We start from the raw sequence: 23,703 nt of genomic DNA, 5'->3' as shown, positions 1-23,703 counted from the left end.
TCCGTGGCTATTAAGCGCGATGAAAAGTAAATCTGATGCACAACCGATGCCAGTGCGTTCAATTACGCACAAACGATCTATCGTCAACTTAATTCGCGTATTATTTTTTTTTCTTTTTTTGCTATTTGCTTTTCACTTTTATAGAGCTCGTACGTTTGCTTTTAGGTAGACAAGATACATGCGCGACATTTTAAAATTATAAATATCTTTTAACGTCGTTTAATGCATTTAATTGTTTTTCTGATTTATAAAGGAACAATTGAATTGGTAGAACCACACGTATATTTTAATAACAAAACTTTCATATCTATCTTTGAATGCCTTTAAAGTTTTACTGAGTTGCAGTAGAATCACTTGAAATAGAATAGAAACACTAAAGATATCTCTGTTCCTGTTAATTCATAATTGGTCGTTCTAGACAACGAAGTATAATAATTTCATTGTTTCTTGTCCCACTTTATTCTTCTCTTAAATTGAATGTCATTCAATTCATATTTGATTAGCAACTTCCCTCATTTTAATAATTGTCAACAATAATGTACAAACGAGACACATAATGTGGTTGGATTTAAATTAGGAAACTTTTCAGTTCTCACTTCCATATCTATAAAAGCAATACAAATCAAGATCTAAACTTTTGTAACTAAATTTTGCTTTTTTCCCATTCAATCTACGACTTTCCATTTCGAGATTAATTGATCGGACTTGTACATCACAATTACGCTCTTACAGAGTCGGCAAATTTCAGTGAAGTGTCATACCATTGCACAAACATTTTCACTCGAATTCTAGCCGGGCCGGCGAATATTTCGACCGTGACAGTTCCAGTAGTCCAGTTTGATAACAATGCAAAACGTCGGATCCGATAACAGGCGCCGCGATTTTGCCTATCTTCGAACGTTCCACGACCAAGCTCTCGATCGGCGCTCGCACTCTTCAATCTGTAGTTCCTCCCTGGCACGCAACGTATCCAGCAGCGACGATCCGACTGATCGATATATTCGGCTACGGCAAAGCTCCGGAAATACGATATCGATACATCGATTGGTGAAAAAGCAGTGAAATGCGTTCTGTTTCGAATATAAACAAATGAAGTAGGCTCTCGTGTTGCCGACTATTTACTTCATTCGTATCGATTGGTGTACGAATTTTTTGGAAACGATGATGAAGCACAGGCTTCTCTCCGACTATTGCCGAACGTTTCCAAGTATGACATTTTGCCCTTTAAATTTTCAAGCTCTCGAATTTCCGAGTTGTCAATCTTTTTAACTTTCGAATTTTCGAATGTTTAAAATTTCAAATATTTAAACATTCCAATTTTCTAGAACATTGAAACTTACAATTTTCGAACTTCGATCATTCCCTTATAATGAATAAATGAACGATAACTCTTCGTCACTACTTCTGCAGACAGTGATAATAATTTTTTTACATTTCCATGTAACTTGCTTCCTATATTGTATCTCGAAGGAGACTCTCGACAGAAACCCGGCGTATCTTCCACTCTCTAAAGCTCTTCTCTGTTCTTCAAATTAACACAAGCCTTTATTTCCGCATAATCGCAAAGATCAACCGGTTAATACGCGATCGCAGCATAACCAAGAGCAGTTTTCAACTTCAAAGCGCGCGCCTAGACAACTGAAAGACGCTGGTAAAACGCCGTACACTGGAATCTTTTTCCCCCCTTTCATCTTGTTTCTTTGCTAAATCTCCGGACAGGCTCTAACCAACGTTTTCCTCCACAGAACATAAAAGTCAGACCTGCTAACGGTGCGTTTAGCCTCGTCGAGGAAAAACGTTCGAGACAAACCGGCTAATTATCGCGGTGCGTTTCCACGCCGCTCGCCAGGTTTCTTACACGGTGCAAAATCGACGAGATTATCAGTACAGTTACTACAATAAACAGCATCGTGTTACGGCGCGCGCCGCTACACATAAACAGCGTAACCGCTGACTGTCTAGAATGTTTAAAATCATTCGCCAACATCTAGTCAAATTTGCATGTAACGACGAACAAAGTTAGTTTAATAAATTAACATTCACAGTGTATAATTAATTTTGTCACTTATTATTGAAAAACATCTATCAATTTAAAGAGAAAAAAAGATCCTTTAATATCTGACTTCTCGGGTGCATTTTCTATATTAAAAGTACATGCATATATACAGGGTGGTTGGTAACTGGTGGTACAAGTGGAAAGGGGGTCATTCTACGCGAAAAAAGAAGTCGAAAATATAGAATAAAAATTTTTCGTTTGAGGCTTTGTTTTCGAGAAAATCGATTTTGACTTTTCGCTATGCGTGCACTTTATCACGTCTCGTTATAACGGATCTCACTGTAGATTTTAAAAAAAATAAAAAAAAATTTTTTTATTCTATATTTTCGACTTCTTTTTTCGCGTAGAATCACCCCCTTTCCGTTTGTACCACCAGTTACCAACCACCCTGTATATGTGTGTGTATTGTATCGTCGATCCTCACGGCAAGAGAAAATAAATTTTAATGATACATAGATAAAGCCGAATCCTGCAGCGTACGTCTTATTATTATTATTAGTATTATTATTATTGTGGTATGCGTGGGAATAAAAATAAAACCAGTTTCCTACTTCGATAATTGCAAAATACGAAGGAAGTATTCGGCATTAGATAAACTATTCGCCGAAATATACCATTTTATACGTATTTATGCAGTCAAGTACGCTAGGTAAACACATATATTTACACGTTAAACAACGAACAGGGAAATTATTCACAGAAATATACGGACAGGTAATTCAAATGAACTCAAATTTAAAAAATTGTTATACCAGTCGCAAACACTTAGTTATTTGAAAACGATTGAATTACACGTGAGATAAGTTCAAACAACTTTAAACGTTTGCGTGTTCGTAGCTGTAGTCGTATCTATCCATATTACAAGAAACGGTCGCGAATTGCTTGTTCGACCAGTGGATAGGTGACTTTAGATTCCATAAACGAGCTCGCTAAACTCCCGCAGAGACATATTCGCTTTACTCCTCGCACTTTCCAAAGAGGAAACGAACCTGTCCACCGGCACAAACAGACCATGATTCGAGTTGTTTCAGATAAAAATCGCCAAAACGACGGTGTATATTTTTAGGCATTCTCGAGATTTCCACGTTACAAGGCGAGAACGGAGAATAGCGAGCGCGCCAGGTTGGCGCCGCTCAGCCATTCACGTTTCGTTCTCGGCAAGACGACCAACCAACCTTGAACCAACCTTCCGAGACAACCTTGCTCGCCCGTTTTCCACACCTGCTTATGAGAATGGCCTGTACCGAGAACCAACATTTCGCATCGTTCATTTCGATTCGTCAAAGCGGCATCGTACGTGCTAGCGATACAAAATGTTCAGCGAGCGACGTGTTAAGTTGCTGCAGGATCCGATGACGGAGGGCGTGGTATACACAGATAGTTGCAAAACACCTATGGGATTTATTATGAGCTTTGCTTGACTCTTGTATATTGCTGAGACGAGCGTTACGGTGAAACTATTGAACATAGGAATGTCAAAACATTTTCTTTCTCTCGTTTCATAGCTCTGAATAATGGTATGTGCATTTTTACTGTATGAAATAAATCTTAGAAATTTATTATTTAAGAAGAAATCGCTATACCTAATATTGTATTTAGTATTTCAATAAGAATTTGATAGATAGCCAAATTTCGTTTTACATTCAGTCGATCTAAACAAGGATAGTCAAAATATCTTATAGTTTTTTTATATGGAATTTGTATTCTTTAACTTGCATTTATTATTCGATGGAACATATTGTTTTATTTCTAAAGGTACTAATTTTTCCACGTCTAAACCCAGAAGCCAATTTGCAAAAATTAATTTCATAAAAGTCGGAAAATGTTAGACGGAAGAAGAGAGAAAAATACGAATACAAGACACAATCGTACAATATTGCAGAAAATAAAAATTCAAGAAGAAAATAGGAACTTGGTTCGCATACTAAAAAGAAGTCTAATATACTTTAACCGAACATCTCCCAAGAACTGCAGCAGCATCTTTCCCAAGAAATGCATCGCGCACGTAATATGGCACGTTTGAAAACAGGTATTAAATGAAATACCTCGTACCTTGGGTTCCGACGAAACACTTTAACGCCATTTTAAACGGCCTTCACTCTACCGAACGCCAGAGGAGTTCATCCACCCTCCAGTGATTTACCTTGAACCATTTATCAGAAGGAACGTTTTCTTCGTGTTGGCGTGTTCCAATTCGTAAGGTGGCCTCGTGAACGAGGCGAGGAGGCACGATAAGAGTTCCGATGAGACAATGCTTTTACCAAGGCGACGAAAACGAGACTGGTCCCGCGGGATGTCAGCTGGCAAAATAAATTTTCGAGTCACGTCGCTGAAAAGAAACGGAGACGCGCGACTGATCCCGATACATCAACGGCGAGCTAAGTCTGCCGGGAAGTGAATTCATGTTTCAAACCGAGCTTAGCGCCGACGAGAAATGCCATGTCGTTGCGATATGACAGCGGTGATGTTCTGCCATTCAGCAAGTTTATACTTCTAATGATGCAACACGAGCGATCGTGTGATTCTGCTGATGGAAATATTAGATACAGTGCAGATGATATGATTTTGCAACGTTGACGACGCTGTACGATTCAGAAATTAGATAATTCTTAGAAAATAACTTTCCGTATCAATGAATATACTTGTAATAGACTTTAGGTAAAATGTTCTATCTACTATATCAAAATCTAAGAAAATCGAAGTTTTCAGCATCTTCTTTGCACCGTCTATGTTTTCCTTTGGCAAATCAAAACTATCTAGTTATTCTTTTGTAAAACGCTGCATTAAAAAATAAGGAACACGAGAACTCTAAATATTTCAACATATCTGGAGAATTGAATAAATTAATAAATTAAATTTAAATAAAACGTTTTAACTGGAGATAACGTAAATTTGTGTTAAGACGAAGGCCAAAGAGAAAAAGTGGCAAAGTTTCAGGTGATTTCCAATCGCGATCAAAGAATCGGCAGAGGACGAATGAAAACAATGGTAGACCGGACCACGGTCGGTATTTTGGCTGTACGATACGAGCGACCGCATTCGTTAACGGAACGACCGGTGGAGGAATCAGACAGAGCGTGGAATTAATTTCTTTGAGCTTCGGCAAACGTCGTCCATCGGCGACCGACCATTTCTCTGCAACGTGTACGGTACGGTGTAAAAATAAAAGAGGAAACTAACCGTTCTGTCGGTATTTCGCGAGAGCCACGCGTATGACTCGGAATAAATCCGATTAACAGGTGGACGCTTGTATATCTAGTTGTCGATGCGAACGATGACGCTGTCAGATTAGTACGACAACGTTTTCAGTGATACTAGAAGCACGATATTGAGGCAGTAGAAGCTTGTTTCGATACGTTCTGTAACCAATGTCTTAATTTCTTGTTTATTTTTCCCATGTCGTCTTCGTTGATCATTCTCCGCTGCTTTGAAAGCTAGCATTTGTTTGAATCGATAAGGAATATTATGGAATGCCTGTTGAATTTTAATAGCGTAAGAAACGAAGAATCGCAACATTTATCTCGCCTTTCAGCTGTACTTTCAAATTCTAAATCCAACATCTTTGTAATAGATTTCAACACAACATCTTTGTAATAGATTAAAACCATTACTTCTTTGTAATTTAATATTCTCCGACATGAACAGAATTTTAAATGAAACAAACATTACATTACGATACATTATCTTGTTCCAATAAAAAATAAAAAATTCATCGGCTAACAAATAGGAACAAATCGTCGAATATCACCTGATAATCAGGTACGACGAAACAATAAATCTTGTTAAAAATATGCACAGAATCAAGAAAATTATACGCAGTCAAGACAATTCCTGGTGTAAGTTTAAACTTGAAATCATTGAAATCCTAATTAAAATTGAGAAAGAACTGCACCTAGCAACGCTTTCGCTGTCATTTTTGTTAAAACGATAGTTTTAAGGATCACGCGTTCGAGTCCCAAAAGGACTCCGTGTATCAAGTATTTTTTCTTCCATTTTGCGATCGGCAAATAGGAGAGACGGGTAAAAAAGTAGCTAGCCTTAGGCCCTCGAGTCGCAAGAACAGCCGCGAGAGATCGTTCAGAGGCTCGCGCTTATTTTTCCCGTTGGCCAAGGAACTTGTGAACTCGCGCACGCGTTCTCAGTATTTGATAATCCTAACGCGGCTGGCGGTTTCTATCAAAGCGGCACCGAGGCTGCTTTTATTTTGACCTCGCGGCGGTCCCGGTCGCCCACCCAGCCGGAAAAGCCATTATTTTACCATCTGTCTGAACTGGTGTTTGACTAACTTCCATGTGCACGGATTTCCGCCACGCGTGAGTGCTCTTTATGGTTTTTCTCCGCTAGTTGGCATGGCTGCATTTTATCAAATTCTCGCTATCACCAGACCACGACTGGGATCGCTATACTTTCGACTATCGCGTCTTTTCAAGAGTGAGCCCTGGTATAAGCACGTGTCTGCTTCCTGGGGAGACGTAGAAGAAACTCTGTTTATGTAACTTCCCACGGTGTTTGGCCAGATTCTATGTATACTATTGCTCGATTGCGATGATTCATATCGTTCGGAATTTATGCAACTCGTTCACATTTAATAAAAAATGGATTGAAACTTGAAACAGATAATACGAGCGGGAAGAATTAAAGGATTGGACAGTTGGCTATATGAAAAACAAACGAACGAGTACATACAGTACGCGCAGTTCAAAACTACTGGAAAAATAAAGCGGACGATTCGTGGTTTCCGCAACAGTGTAACAACACAAAGAAAATAAAACGTTGCACTTTTATAAAGAAACTACAAACATTCATGTAATGTCATATTTTTATGAACATGGAGAGTTTTTTTAACCAGAAATTTATTATATCTATAAGCTGTTACAAAGAGCGCATTAATTTTAAATGCATAAAAATCTGCAGTCTACTCACAGGTAATTCTGTGCCAAGCTAACTCGAAGCTCAAATAATCGTCTATACTACAAACTTTCTTGAGCCGTTCTGGAAAGCGACATGTTCGGCCGTTGGAAACGCGAACATTCGTCCTAGTACCACTACTAGATCAGCAACCAAAGCTCTCAAAGATGACAACGTAACGTCTCTCAGGAACGATCCAGTTCTGACCCGTTCCCACGCCATCGAATCGACTTCCACGTTCGACCTTTGCAGATACTCGGCTCGATTAACGTGTCTTACTATCGACTCCGTGCAGTTGGCAGGTGTCGAGGCCGTGGTCGATAGGGCGCGGCATTTTGGCCCGCGTTGAATCGAGCTGCTATCGTTTACGGACGATAATGTTTCATTCATAAAGCGAACTATATAACGGGGATAGGAGCCGGAGGATGAATTTGTCGACGAGTTGGACGGACGGGTGGAAAGGATGATTGATTTATTAGTTCGAAACGGTATAGCCTCCAGGTGGCAATCCGTATCGCGATAATGATAAAAGATGGAAGGTGCAAAAATGAGGTGAGCGAGAATAATGAAGTCGTAGAGATAGTAACATCTTGATGATGCAGTGTCTTGATATATGGCATGATGTAATTACGATGTAATCTCAGTTGGATTGTTGTCTTCAAAATAACTCGCAGAAATAATTAAGCAGAACAAATTCGAAAGATTTTTTACGAATGAGGAAATTGTTCGTTTAATTTCAAATGATCGTAATTATAGCTCGTTAAAGAATTTACAAGATATGGATAATGGTAGAACGAAGCAGGATAAAATTACTTGCAATGGGTTCAAAGTACGTGATCATTGCATATTTATGAACACGCGTAGAGTGTTACATATCTGTGTTTATCGATAGTAGAAAGACTGATGACGTGATTTTCTGAAGAGTTTGCGACAATATCAAGAAGAAGTTCATATAAATTAGATATAATCAAGAAGCATTGTTGTGTCGTGTCCTTTCTCTCGCAAAAACATTCAGAAACTTTGCTCCAAAGGAAAGATTCCAATACATAACTTAGAAGCCTCTCGATGCAAGGAAGATCTAATCAAATTCCGTTTAAACGAGCTCCCGTTTCTCTAACTTTCCCAAACTTTTCTAGAAAACAGCTTAAAAGCGACAACTTCTTGGCTTCAAAACTCAAGTGGATTCGTTAAAGTTAAGGATACCAGTAGGAAGGATCCGTGGAGAGTCGGTGCAAAGCGATTGCGTTGACAAACGAGCTATAAGTAGCCTAATCGAGTCGCCGGTTCCTCAGTGAGAGAAGAGCATGTTCCGCAGGAAGGACAGAGAGCAAGGGGTGACAGGCCACCCGCATTTCGACGTCACCCTTGACAAACAGCCGCTGACGATTAAATCAATCTAGAAGATACGCCCTGTCTCTCTACATTCATCCGTTTATTTGGTAGAGAAATTAGACTGTTTTATTTAAAAATTAATAAACAATTTTCCTAAGGAATGAAATTTCAAATAAGCCGATGCTTTAAGATTTATTTGGGAATTACGATGAAAGAGAATATTTTTATAAATAAACGTGGATATCTTATTAAATTATATCTGTATTTAATAATCCTTTGCTATACTTTCGAAAGATTTTACTAATCTGCAAAAATATATAAAAATAAGCGCACCAACTTTATTTAGAATTTAGCGAAGTACTCGCACGTGAGAAATAACTTTCCAGTAGAACCTGTTTTACTGTAACAGATAGAGTTACGATTCGATTCAATAAAAGATCGAACATATTTTCGATATAATACTCATTTTATGAGCGTGCACGCCACGATATACCACGGAATAAATCTCACGGTACCAATCAACAACCTTAATCCCGATTTTACCTCCTTTTTCTCTACACTTCTCTCATATAACTCGTTTTAACGACGAGAAATTTAGACACGCATTCCCAATTTAAAATGTATCAGATAACAGTGAAAACGTGTTGGAGACGGTGAGACAGAAAAAGAAGGAAGACGAGACGACCTTCAACGTGCAATTGATTTTGGACTCGTTCACTGAAAAGGAGCAGGATCTATTAACTAGCAACGCACGGTCGAACGATCGACAGCCATTCGCTCGTTTAAATTGCTTTTGCCACCGCGAACGTTCCTCCCATACCTCCGATGACGATTTTAGCGCTTCACCGATCAATTCCATCGATTAACCGGTTATACCTTCTTTGAGGCTGGTAATTATACTAAAGCAAGCTCGAGCCAGTTCGTTTTTTGTGTTAATCGTCACCGAAAGGAAAAACTGCTCGAAGGACTTCGTGCTCCTTTGGTTCGACGATAAATTCAGCTTGGACTGCATCTGTTCCAAATGGGATTCCAAACTCTTCTCGATGGTCAGACCTCTCTCCTTTTGCGTGGTTCAAGTCCGGTGATAAAACGTCCAACGAGATTCGCCTTGAATTTTGTTGTCGGTAATTATCGAGACAGTGGACGTTCAAATCGGCCAGAGACGTTAATCAACAAAATGACCGACTCCCTTGAGATTTAATTGCATGTCGCACCGAACGCATAACAGAGCAACAAACGACCTCTATAAGACTATTTTTATTTAATACACCCACGGATATTCGATTTGACTTCTCGTTTTAAACACACACGTTGAGACCGAAGCTGAGGTATTTGGACGACGAAAATAACGAAACGATTTTCATTCCCTTGGGTGTTCAAGGGACTTGAAAATTAAGTTTCGAGTAGATTGATCAGGAAGGATAGTAAGTTAATTGACTTTTTCTTGAGAATGTGTATGAACCGACAAGAATAATAATGGTCAACTCAGTGTATATATATCTTTGGATTTCATTCAAAATTGTCAAATGTGTCTCAGCTCTTATTTGAAGCTGTTCTAATATGATATAAAGAGGAAGACTATGATGAATATATATTTAAATATTGTAGATATAACAAAATAGATCAAATGGACATGTTATTAAACTTGGTACATCAGTAATGGTTACGTCATGGTTAATCAATTCTATTTCGTTTCTATCTGTCCTAATATGGTTTAAATCGTAATATGGATTAATATGATTTAAAACATGACTACATCACAACCAATGGACATCGTATGGTGACGATAAATAGGAGCATCGATGCAGGAAGCGGACGATTAATAGGAATAATTTCTCGACGGTCGCTGCTTAGACTCAGTGATACTTTTTGCCTGGCGTAATTCGGTTCGAAATGAAACGACGCTTTTCAGAATGCCTCTGGATATGACGTTGCTCTGAAAACTAATTTTCCACAAGAGATTATACCAACGTTTACGACATAGCGGAAACTTATGTAAACTAAGCAATAACACCCAGAATCGTATGATGATATTTTACCTTTCGTTCGAGTTTTCTAAGGTACTTTCGATTGCGTAACATGATTCTCTGAACACAATATCCATCTGGAGGATTCTGATATTCTTTCCCTTAGTATGAAACCAGAATCCGGAAGCAACTTAATTTACTAAGAAAATAGACAATGAAGGGTATCCCGAGGATCTGATTCAATTACTATGCTTTGAGAAGTTGAAACGGACTAGATGCGCCTTTTATTACAATGTTGCGTAAACTATGGAAACTATACAAACGCGAAATAGTACTTGAATACATTGTAAAATATATATGAACCTCTATTTTGTTTCACAAAATATTCCCTTCCCTCCTTGGCTTGCAAAGATAAATCGATATTAATCAACAGAATAACCATCGAATATCCATTGAAATAAATTCTCGGAAAACTACTTCGATAAACGAGCCATATAGAAATCAAACTGATTAACTATATCAAAATTAGCACTTTGATTTTTGAAGAATTAAACTTGAATTACGTATCGTTATACTTAAAATCAAGAAACTTCCGGAAAATAGAGTAGATCAGTTTATTTTCCGAGTGGCTGATCCGAAATTTCTCCTACCCAAATGTTTTATCCCCCATAATCCACACGAGCAATCCCACGCTCGGTCCGTAACACGTTCCACGTTAAAAGCACGAAGCGAGCCGTACGAAAATATCCTTTTATTTTCGAGGTCGTAAAGCAATCCACGGGCCAATCTATCCTCGACGGTTCTCTTGAATCTCGAGAGCTAGGACTAAGGGGATGTTTGTCAACCTTTATTTTGTTTCCCCGGTACAGACAAATCCCTCAAACGAGTCACGGGACGTGGAACACGTACGGTAGATATAAATGAAGCGGCCTCGAGGTTGTTCGCCTTCTTCGCCGCGACCAAATTCCGGTTAAGACATCGCAAAGGGGCTTCGCTCCAGTTTAAACGATACCCGGGACGAGGGTGAGTAGACGTGTCTGGCTTCGGTCTACGCTTCCCAACTCGTTAAATCGATATCTCCTGTTCCTTCAGCTTCCAAGTTGAGACGCCGCGACGCTAAATCGGCGAAAAGTGACAGCTCAGCGAGTGACAATTATGCTAACAAGCCGTGTAACTCAAACAGGGTCGATTTTTCACGAGAAGAGTTTCGCGTTGGAAACTCGTAATTTTGAAACGCGAACTTTACATAATTTGCCGAATATTTCGTTACTTTTATGTTTAAGATATTGCATCGTACATACATAAGTCGTCAGCGAATTCTTGAATTTAAATGTAAGAATTCGAGAACTTGGTGAAAATGGAATATCTATATCAAAAAACGGGAGTCAAGATCAAAATTTGAAGATAAATAAATTTAAATAATTCTAGACTACGCTAGTGAAAAGCGAACAGAAAAAGTAAGGAAAAAGGAAATTAAGAAGTTGCAGCGGTGAGTATGGACTTTGTATGTAGGCAAACGTTTATGCTTCCAGAATGAAACTATTTCATCGGTCGAACAAAATTTTACCTTTGCCGCCGACACTCGATGCAATTACATTGATCCAATATTTGAATTACATACACGCAGAATCGTTCCGAAATACTGGAAAGAGTAGGTACTACGTGGGACGATACTTCCGAAAGATCGATACACGAATTTCCACATTGTCCTTTCCTGAAAAATTGATTTTTTATTTAACATTCGAAACGATCCAACCACGATTCTTAGTCTATGTACTAAGGATTCTATATACTTTATACCGATTTTTCGGCATCATAGCGTAAATTATTGTAAATTGTCGTAAACGTTCAAAGAACGTTTCATAGACTAAACATGATATAAAATGTTTTGGTCGAGAGCATGAACCACATAGGTAGAGGATTACTTTGAAATGCAATATCGAATTCAATAAAGCAAGTGTGCGAAAAAATTCCACGCGCAACTCTCCCTTCTCGTTCCTCTGCAAACTCGTTCTTTTTCCGCGATCCGACTCGGCCAATCGATCTAGCAATCGTAGCATGAAAATTGTTACCTTGTTCGAGTCACGTCAAAAGAGACAACGCGGAATAGAGATCGTTTTTTCGAAAACAGATTCGAACAGATACATCTGTGAATTTGTAATTTGATGTTTATTTCTGAATTTGTAATTCGACGACGAATATATTATTTTACAATTTAGTTAGAGAATATTAATAATTCTTTGAAATATGAAGGTAACAGTATATATCTGGCAAAAATGTAGTGTAATGAAATATTTTATCTAATAATTTATGCTTCGGTAGAATTTCGTTTGCACGAACTCCAGTTATTTGAACGAAATCTACTCCATTAAACGAACTTCTCTGGGTTGAACCTACAATGGTTATCTGAACGTGAACTCCTATTATACTAACGAAAAATTGTAATTGCAGTTAGTAGGCTCCTATCCTATAAACTCCGATTATAAAAATGTTCAGTTCATACAAACGGAGTTCTACTGTGTTTTAATTTATATTTTAACCAGAATATAATCTTCGAAAGAAACTATTTATATTTATTTTCATAAATTAAGAAGGCAGTGTACTGCATTACAATATCCCAGATTTGACAGAACGAAAAAGAAAAAAATGCTCGAAAATTCACTCGCTTCGAGGTACGCTCGATTCGATAAGGAAACAAAGCGATTTGTTCCTTGACATGGTGATCGAAACTTTTGGTTCTATCGCACACGGTTACCTCGATAGCGAGTGGGTCAGTTCTGACGCAACAAATTTGTGCGGCAATGGACCGGAAGCATGAAAGCTTTAATTACTTTCGCGCAAAGCGCACACACACGGCCGGCAACTTCGCCGACCGGATACATTGCAATTTCCGGAACGAGGTTTCGGCCGCGAAGCTGTTCTCAGCGTGCGCGCGATTGGAAAGCCTCGGCCGCGAACAACGAGCTGTAATTTGCACGTAAATCGATGCGTATTTCCCTAGCAGCTGGTCGTGCGCGTCATTCGAAGCAGACCGAATTGGAATTGAAAAACGGTGCCCTTCCATTTTGAAAATCGAAAACACCGTCCTTCGAAAGGTCGAAGTCTCATCTGTCCTTTCTTCTAACATCGTCGTTTTCTACGAAAGATATTAGGATTTCAGGACGTGCGATAAAGAAGTCTGTTTCTCGCTTTACTTCAATTGCTATCTCATCCGGGGTTGGATCGAAAACGAGCTCGTTTACGAAGTACCGATCGTGCTACTTTGTGCCGAGGATAAGAAGGATACGCGGTTCGATGGAGGAAGTTGGATAAAATACTGAGCCTGGTGAAAGTTAGCTGGAAAAAGTGATGGAAATGAGCTGCGGTTTGTACGACCTTTTGTTTGTACGATCCTTTTCTTTTTTTTTTTTTTTTTTTTTTTTTGTAACATCTGATCGGTGTTGAAAGTGTTAGAATCCATACGCTGTCTCTTACGCGAGAATAAAAAATATAATATGCATTTTATAATAAACCAACAGCAAGTGCATAAAAATCCAGCTGATATATGTATTTCCTTTCCGTCAAATCAAAGGAAAAATATTTTACGTATGAAATTTACATCGTTGCATGACTGTTATGTGGTTTAACTTTGATATCATTAACTTCGGTCGTAGTCTTGTACAAATGATATGATAAATATTGTAGACAGTTATGGTAATGCGAATATGTCACCGTAAAATATGTGAGTTTTTAAATTGCACGTTTAATTTATCGTTCGACGAAATAATTGTCTCCGAGTGTTTATTTTCGTAATAGAACGCCGTGTAATAAATTAAGCTGTTTTTTTCTTATCGGTTTATTTTTCCGCGATGCCGCACCACGTCGGCTTAATATTTTATTTCAAGTTAGAGACACCGAGCGTTAATGATTAAAGCTACGGAGAAAGCGTTGAAAATGGATTCGCCTCCTGAGCATTAATTCTTTTTGTGTTCTCGCTGTTATCCTCAAAACCGCGCGGCAAGGAACACAAAACAGTTGTTAGGAAAAGCTTTCACTACACATTTTTATCATACTTTATACACAGTTGTGACGCAATATTTACCGTTGTTCACTGTTTAAAAAAATAAGTAAAATTACAATTTACAGCATCACTTCATACTTTTAGACGTACTAGCGGCAAATTAATTTTAATTAAAAATTTGTTTCACGTAAATCCAAAAATAAAAGCTATCTGACGCTTAAATTCTCCATTTTTCAAACGAACTAAGATTTGTCTGTTATTCAAATCACGTCATATCCACGACGAATTTATTTCGAAATTATTAAAATTTGCCTTCAGTTTAGTGAAAGATAGCACGAAAATATACCAACATTTCCTGTAAACTTTCACTAATTACATGGTGAATATTGTAAAGAATTAAATTAATCTAAAGGTGATTTAATTTAAGCTCAACTTGTATCCATTTATTCTCTCTTTAACGCAAAGTACTTCATATTAAGAAACTAATTACAAAATTGAGAAAACTATGATCTAAATATCTTTGTAATCCGTCACTATTCTACCCTGTACAAGTCGTATATCTACTTACGTATTCCAAAAAATTAAATCTCACAGTTTAATTATGTCGAGTAAGATCGCCTGATACTGTCGACCCATGATATTTCCTCTTCCATTAATAACCTAGAAACGTACACGATAAATACAAACAAAGATTACGTACGGTAAAAGAGCGCTATCAGTATATATTCAGGTCTAATTTCAGCTTGCAAGTTGGCACATTCAAGATTTTATATCGTGTATCAACATCCTTCGAGCCGCCTAACGGCAAATAGCAAAGGTAAAATCAACTGGAAAGAACGTGCCTCTAGCTAGAGTCAGCGATCAGATTTACTTAATTAGAAACGGAAACATCGTCGATGCATATTCAATCCCTTGCCGGTGGATGTAATCAGAAACGGGGCGCTAATGAACTTAAAACAGTCTCGTTACCTTCGAGACGGCCCCGTTTCGATTCTGAATATAACTCGCAAGTATGCGCGAGCGGCAATTATATTCTGACGAGTTACCATTCAGCTTTTTTTCCACCGCACTCCGTTATACGGTTTAAACGTCGAGTCAATTAATCCCTTGGTGAGTTCATTAGCCTCGTCCTCGAAATAATTCAATTCAGCCACGAATTCTGCGCGCAATGCGTCGGAAGCCGAGAACACTCGATAGCTGGCGAATAGTTAACAGACGTTAAAATAAACCCAATATCTGGAACAAACATAGCGGGTTACGGGTTGAAAAGGTATTTGCCTGTTGGCAGACTTCTCCACAGAACTGATTGTCACCCCGTCGTTCGACGATAGACTCTACCCACCTCCGGAACTTTGAGTAATTTTCGAGTTTAAATTTCAAGTTTGCCGAACGAAAGTTTCCTCGAGAACATGTTCCGTTCAATGGATTATATTGAAACGCTTGGAAAGCACCTTTTCAGATACTGAAGTCGGTTTAAACCTTCAATAGCGAACGCTTGAATTTTCGGAAAGAATTCTATAACGAGGCTTAATTTGTTCTTAAGGTTTCTTCGGGGACGTTTAACGTTAAATTTATCCTAAATTCGCTGTGCCCAATAAGCAAGGTTCACCGCACAAAAAGAAATTCGATTCTCTTTATTCTTTTGACATAAACACCTATATCATCGTATCATGAAAGAAGAGAGGAATAAAACGATAAAGAGACAAATAAAACGGGGAAGAAAATCATTTACCTACACTCGTAACGCTAGTAACAAGCAGGAAAGGACCTAACGAGATCATAAAATTGGCGATCGTTTCCAGTTGTCCGAGTGGTGGGGACCAGCGACCTTGAGCGGCCTAAATCTTTGGCTCGAGCTATAAACGTCACAAGGAACACGGCGAGTACCAAGATTCCCGCATCGTTCGACTCGGATCCAATTGGTTGCGGAAGAGGGGAGTTGAGTCATTGGTTCCACGGTCCACAGATCTCGTTCACGATTTTCCGAACGGCTTGCTGGCCGCAGCGTTTAATATCAGAACTTGGATTCCGTGGGACACGCGCGGTTCGATTTCTCTCTCTCTCTCTCTTTCTCTCTCTGGCTCTCCCTCGGTGTGCAACGCATTGTCCGTGGCCCCTGTACATTACCCGATTCGTTCCCGTTCGTCGGAAATAACGCTCCTTTACCGAACGACCGATCTCTGGCCCCTTTCGCGCGGCTTTTTATTATTACCCAGTTATTTATCGCGGCCGTTTCCCCCGCGAGTGCAGCCCCCATTGTACTATAGTGACGTCGCTGTCGGCTAAGTTATTTATAATGATTGCCATCTTTTGCGCGCGCCTACGGCACAGACACACACACACACACAGATAAATGCACGTATACCATGTCGATTCGAACGAGTATAAGGGACAGACCACTATGGAGGGCACCTGCTGGTCCTACGCCAGCCGGTGAAATATAAATTTGATGACGACATCGACGACGACAACGATGCGTGTTCCTTGGGAACGTATACAGCAACCTGTATACGGAGATCTCAACGGGGATATTAAATTCCTGCGGTCATAGTTTCCGCTTGCAGAGAGAGCGTGTCTATCATTTTTCAATTCGCGTTTCGACAGGGTAGTATTCGACGTAATTCGAGGCGTGCGCTCGCATTTTTGCGGGAATACACACGGTCCCAGGATAGGCAAGTGGGATGATACTTGTTGATTTATAGGTCTTCGGTATGTTCGGCGTCTTATTGGTGTCTTTACTGAAAGTTTCTTTTTTACTGAGATTTATCAAACGAATAACCGAGTACAGCACATCCTGAGTCCTAGATATGTATAGTCACGTGAAAATATCTTTACATGTTTACAGTAGAATTTAAATGAAAAGTTGGTTCTCTTCAAGAATAACAGACAATTGGATTGACTTGGATTGTAAACCGCAAGTACCAATTAATCATAACGATTGTATAATAAAGAATTCATTAAGTGATCTATTTCGGACTATTAATTATATCCTCCACAGAATCAGAGAATTGTAATAATATAAAATGTCACAGATAAACGTAAGATAAATAGGGCAAACCCTAGCATAAATCAGACAGAGTACGACAGCCATGAAAGTCGTTTACAAACCTCGAGCGAGAACTTGAAAGATAACCAAACGGACCGCGGCATGAATATAAAATTACATTTTAATACTTTTCGATCTCGCCCTCGCCTCTATTCTCGTGAATTGCTCTCGTTCAACCGGTATCATTCATTACACTCGTAGCACCACTAATCTAAATTTTAATATCACTTCCAAGACACGTCGTGCTCGCGCTGCGAACACACGAAGATGCCCGTGGGCGCGATTGAATCGCCAAGTATTAACAGTAGAGCTACCGACGACTCAATTATAGGACTTGTAGCAAATGGATCAAAATGAAATATTATATTATAATACAAAGACAAATAGAGGCTCTCATGTATATATTTTGTAAAAAAAAATGGTTCAGATCTACCAAAAATAAATCGTTTCTCAACTTCCTAGAAAACTTATAAAATTTCTATTAAAAATTAGAAATCATTTATTTCGTCTATCTCGGTGGGTCTAGCGTTAAATTACGCCGTTTGATATCATTTCTGTTCCTTTCTTGACAAAAAATCCACTAAACCTTGCTTTAAGTTAAAACGAAAAAAAAAAAAAAAAAAATGCTGAAACCACAGTTATTCCTTGACTTTCCGCTTGAAATTAAAGTGTACGCCGCTAACGCGTTTCATTGCACTTTCGATCGGGAGAAAGAAAAAGAGGAAGAGAGGTACAGGTCAAAGCTATTTTGAAGAAAGAGGCAAACTGATCCAGAAAAAGACGATTAACAAAGCCGTCGTTACTTTCGGTTCTGGTCCATTTATAACGTTACAATTACATGCATTAGCCGGTTGCAGCGCTTAATTTCTTGTCCATATGTGGAGGTACGCTGAATTAGGAACGATGAGTATTATCTCTGGCGAGTTTCAATTTAATGGCCGATCAGAATCAAACTGGGCCCAAGATGGCTTAATGCAACTTGGCCCAAGTTGTTCTGTGGTTACATTTTAGTGGCAGTATGTGGTTACGTTTACTGCACGTTTTAGAAGCCTGGTAATTTGGCGGAAGTTGCATTCGATGGTTCTTCGAATCGATAGTAACGTGAAAATAAAAAATATGAAAACTTGATTAATCGTATTGCGAACAGTTATATAATAATCGATCGTTCGTAAGGATAATATTTAGATAAAGAAGAGATATTCTATAGCTTCTTTTATAGTATATTTCTTGCTATATTATATAATGGAATGTCCAAACGATTTCTGAAGACGTAGTTTTATATATAATAGGAAATATACATTGAACACCGAGTCGATCAGCTGCGACATCGAAACATTGATAGAAGGATTGAGAAATCGCATCCAGAATCTGGGAAACAAATACGACAAATGATACGAACTTGATTCAGACGTAACAACAGGCATCAGTCGAAGAACCACTAGGGAGCAATATCATTGAACACAGTAATACAGCAGGAACAAGATTACTTCTATGAGACAAGAAAGAAGCGCGAATACTTTTGCATATTACTTTTTTGATAAAATCACAAAACAAGTACGTATTATTACTATTATTTTATTTATAAAATTTACATTTATTGCACCTTTCAGAGACCTAAAAACAAGTTCACAAACAATCATTCGCAAGCTACAATACACGTACAGATGGCAACGCGCAGAGGACGAATGCGTATTATCAAGAGAAAAAGCCTGACTGAAAATCTATCCGGAAGGATGCGTTATCGAAACGAGGCGGTGTCGAACTATTTTCTGTGGAATAAATAGGTCGAAAGATTAACGCATTTCGCCATCGATGATCCAACACGACCGATATTCTCGGTCGTAATTATTCTTCGATGAAGCGGATTTAATCGACGATGACAAAAGCGTGATTGGCATCGAAGAGTACGGTAGCCACGTATTCGTTTCACATTTCGTCCTGCGGAGCCATCGTTCCGACTGATATAAAAACGAGCGTTTCGACCAGCTGCGCCGATATATAAACCCCCGTGGAAAACATGCCCCCGTGTTTCTCGCCTCTCTACGACAGCGACGATCGGGTGACATTTTTCCAGCCGATTTCCATCCTTGTTTTCCATAATTTCGCACGCAGATCGATAGTTTCCGAGAACGGTCATTGCATCCGGCTGAGTAATTACGTATATTAAACGTTTTTGTCGCGGCTGACTGGCTTTTGTCGTCTACCTCCAAGTCCAGGCTAAATACACGCGAGATTTCGCCGCTCGAAAGCGTCCGGATTACGCCGTGCCATTACGCTAACAGCCTCGTTATTAGCATTTTAAACGTTGAACGCTGCGCGCGTGTAACGCGCGGTGGTATTATGAAATAGAAAGGGAAAGAGAAAGAGAGAGAGAGAGAATGAAGTATCGAGGACAGTAATTTTTTTGCTGTTAATCCTCGTTGAGTTAAATTGTAACTCTTCGCGTGGATGATTTCATATAGACGAGTAATTAATTAGTAGATGCTGGTAACACGAATAAATATCGTGTTTCTACAACGTGGTTTACCGGTAACACCTTTGGAGAATCGAAAGAGGATTACGAATGAGTATTCCCTTAAGGTGTAGTGTAACCACGCAACAGTTCGTAAGAAGCGTATTAAATTGTTTACCGTCTTAACTGAAACGTTTATTTTTCAGAATCACCGAGATGCAATGCAGAGGCGAAAAAGAAATGAATTTGTATCTCTTTGAAATTCAATTGATCAACTTTATCTTTTTGTGTAAATTTTGTCAATTCTTAAGAAAGAACGTTCACGATATCCTCGCTCGTCTCTGCTTTCCAATTTACATCATTGATCGGTCTTGCTTTCGAACAGTTCGTTTCGCGTAACTACGACGGTGTATCCTTCGTTTTTAACGAAATATCGGGCACAGGGGGTTTCACGTTTCCGTTTCGTTTGTTTTCCATCCCATACAGCCAATGAAACTTCTACAGCCAAGTCAAAGTGATTGCGCGTCCGCGAACTAAAGATGCGGCCATTTGAAAAATCAACAAACGTCGCGCAAACGAACCTTTCGAGAATCGCTGGCTCGGAGCGGCAACATCGTACTTCATTATCGGCAATGCGGCCTCCAAGTCGATTAACTGTACAGAGTGTCTTCTTCCGTGTATACGAGCACAGTGGAGCAAGATTAGAGTTTTCGTTCGTTGTTCCCTACTTTCTACGATGGGTTCGTATCTTATTGTTAGTTAAGTTGGCAACAGAGAGGAAACCGATACTTCCACCCCGACAACAAGTAGCTTCGAGCTTCATCACGATGACCCCGATAATACCCGTACCCCGTTAGGACGCGAACAAACGGCCAGCTTGTTATGTTAATCGACTCCTCATCGACCGCCTAAACCCGTTCACCTATGAATGAGAAAATGTAGTTATGTAACGAGATGATCGTCTCACGATGTTATTAAAAACACAGGAAATGGAGCTTTCTGAAAGGTTTACGACACCGTTTCTTTAACAGCGTATATGACAATTATTAACGAGTGGGGTGGATGCGCAATATTTACGCGTAAATGGAATGGTTAATTCAATGTGCATGAAGTATATTGTATCGATTATTGGGTGTCGATGAGTCGAGTTGTCGCAGTTTGTCAAACTTGTTATCTGTTGCTTCATAAAGAACAAGTCTGTTTGGACCAAATCAAATAATATTGAATTTTCAAACTTCTCGAAGCATTCGAATTGAAATTTTTCGAACACGCATTTGCATTTAAATATTCTGATAAATCTTTGCATGCTGGAAAGATGTCAGCTGTTCGAAGCGTAAAATTATGTAAAGGTGCAAATACCCTCTAGATGATATCTTTCCAACTATTCTTTGTTCCTCTTTTTAATTATGTGTGATGCCAGACGTTAAAATCGAGAAAAAAGATAACTGGCTGCGATGATTAATAAATGTGATAAATGATATAAATGTAAAATTCAAATTCGACGTTTCGATAAACTAATCACTGTATTCGAAATTTATGTTTCAATAAGGATATAATTGTCAAATAATTAGATGCTAGAATCTGACGCGAGATGAAAAATCCAAAGGAATAATTACAGGAAGAAAAACGAGGGTTCTTTTTCAATTTGCACGTCTGCATTGGCTTGCGAACACTTTCAAACTACCCTGCTGATTCTATAACGATACTGGTTACGAAGTGCTTTTACATTCTGACCAGAGCGGCTGAAAACACTTCATTGGAATGCCGAAGAAAGTTTAACACTTTCGAAGCGGTTACTCGATGAAGCAGCTTTTATTTCTCTGCGTTTCGATGGCCAGGTGTTGCACGAACTGCACACACCGAATCGAACAGCCTATGTGTTTCTGCTTTGTCAAACAAGCATGCACGCTGCGTCGCTTCGCCTTCAGAATTCATTCTTATATGTTTTCTTTTCATTGTTTTAAATTTGCTTCAAACCTCGCAAGAATCACTGTACTCCCTGTACTAGTGTATTACAGGAAACTGTTGAAATTTTCTTTTACGATATCTTTAAGTAATTAAATAGATACATGAGCTTTCGAATTTTGTAATTTTTTAATTTTAAATTATTCATTATAATTTTGTTACTGTTGTTTCAATTGTGCATAAGCGTTCAAAAGCGCTCGCATTCTTCTTAAATCGCGTGTATATATTGAGTAAAGAACGGATCGCACCGAATGATCACGCCGCGGAAACCTTACGAACTCCTTGTTGTGTAACCCCTGAAAACCAGTTTAAAAATCCGTACAATAGACTTTTAAGACTGGTCTCTGCTGCTATAGAGTTACGGATTTCCTTCGTTATTGAGAGTATCGAACGTTCTAGTTGTTCACTGCCCCCATTGTGTTAACTGTTTCGTTACTGAATGACTATAATTGTTGTGTATATCGAGGATGACTTCGGTCGTGACTGATTGTCTTTACACATCAGCGGTTCTTGATTAGTTTTCATCGAAATAATTCATTATTTTACTTTGTGAATATCAATCACATAACTATAATTGTACTTAAAATTCGACATCAGAAACTACAGAGTTTCTTTCCTAAAAATCAAGAAATGCAGGTTGTCCAATTAAATTAAAAAAAGTTAGACCTATGTTTAATACTTTATTATAATATTTACTGCATAAAACAAATTTTTGCGCAAGTTGTAATATTTCCTCGGTTATATTCAGAAAAATAAATTTAACAAAATAAATAAATAAACATTCTCATTCTATTTATTATATTCACTTAACCAAACCACATCTCCACCGAAACCTCCGACCAAATTCTAAAAGGATCAAGGATCAACATCCCTGAAATCATCAGCGTCCACTATCGAAACCACCAATCCTATTAGCTTCTTCTCCCAAACTGCAATCTCTAATAGGAAACTAAGCTCCAAGGAATTAAAGTACTCGCATCGATTACCATAAACGTGTCCCTGCCGTTTAGCCGAAGCGACGCGACGACAAGATCCAGCTCGACTTAGCTGCCATATATCAACTATCCTTCGATCAAACTCAATTCGCAACAAATTCGTGGTCTGACCACACGATGACCGCTCGGTCCTCCAACTCTCCAACGGTTTAGCATAAATTTGGATACAATTTCGGACGTACATCGACGTGACCGCAAAGAATTTTCACGCAAGTGTGTGGGAGAGTAACCGCGTGAATACTCTCGCGCGCATTATATCGGAGACGAGTTGTTTTTGGGGACTACGGCCAAGACGAACGACATACGTGCGGCACACGAATGGCAGCAGCTGCGCGTGCCTTGAATATTTAAGCCCGTTAAGGCCCCTGCACAATGCACGAATCGCGTTAAATGGGGGAAGGTCTACTACTATTGGTTTGGCCCCTGTGACCATCGAATTGGGTTAAACGGGGTCCATATTTAATCGACCCTATCCCCTTTTACTTTTTCCCGAAACTTCGTTTCTCCATCACGTTTCATGCGAAATGTGTGGATATAGATCGAAAATGTTTCATGAATAGTGGGGAGGAAAATTGAAATTAGAGCCGTAGAATAAAAGGAACATTTTCCTTTAGTGATATGTTGCGAAATTATCGAAAACTTGACAACAACGCGACTGTAATCATATTTCTATTACAACACTCTCAATAAATCAACTTCATATATTATTAGAATTTCTAATATAATGGTTACAAATTACTTTTATTCTTCAATAACGTATTTTTTTATGAGCTACTACCCTTCATTTTCATAGTATGACATTTTTGTAGAATTGCGAAACTAAAAAGAAATTAGTAGCTGACGCAAGCTACGGAATAACTACGGATTAGATAGAACTACAAGCGAAGAATAAAAATAGACTACACAAAAATAAAGTTATTCCCTTTCGAAGACCTTTAAAAAAATGTAATCTTTAATCAATATTTCACACATTATCGACGGA

At 38.7% G+C, this 23,703-nt stretch overlaps 1 protein-coding gene across 9 annotated transcripts in view; it reads right to left on the bottom strand.

Annotated features, from left to right (window-relative positions):
• Positions 1–23,703, bottom strand: part of LOC117230477 (fat-like cadherin-related tumor suppressor homolog) — a 497,091-nt gene that overhangs the window by 340,768 nt on the left and 132,620 nt on the right. The window lies entirely within an intron of this gene.

The sequence above is a fragment of the Bombus vosnesenskii genome, unplaced genomic scaffold (genome assembly GCF_011952255.1).
Source record: "Bombus vosnesenskii isolate JDL3184/JDL3185 unplaced genomic scaffold, Bvos_JDL3184-5_v1.1 scf7180000013262, whole genome shotgun sequence".
Taxonomy (NCBI): Eukaryota; Metazoa; Arthropoda; class Insecta; order Hymenoptera; family Apidae; genus Bombus; species Bombus vosnesenskii.
This window is presented reverse-complemented; position numbering and strand designations above follow the sequence as displayed.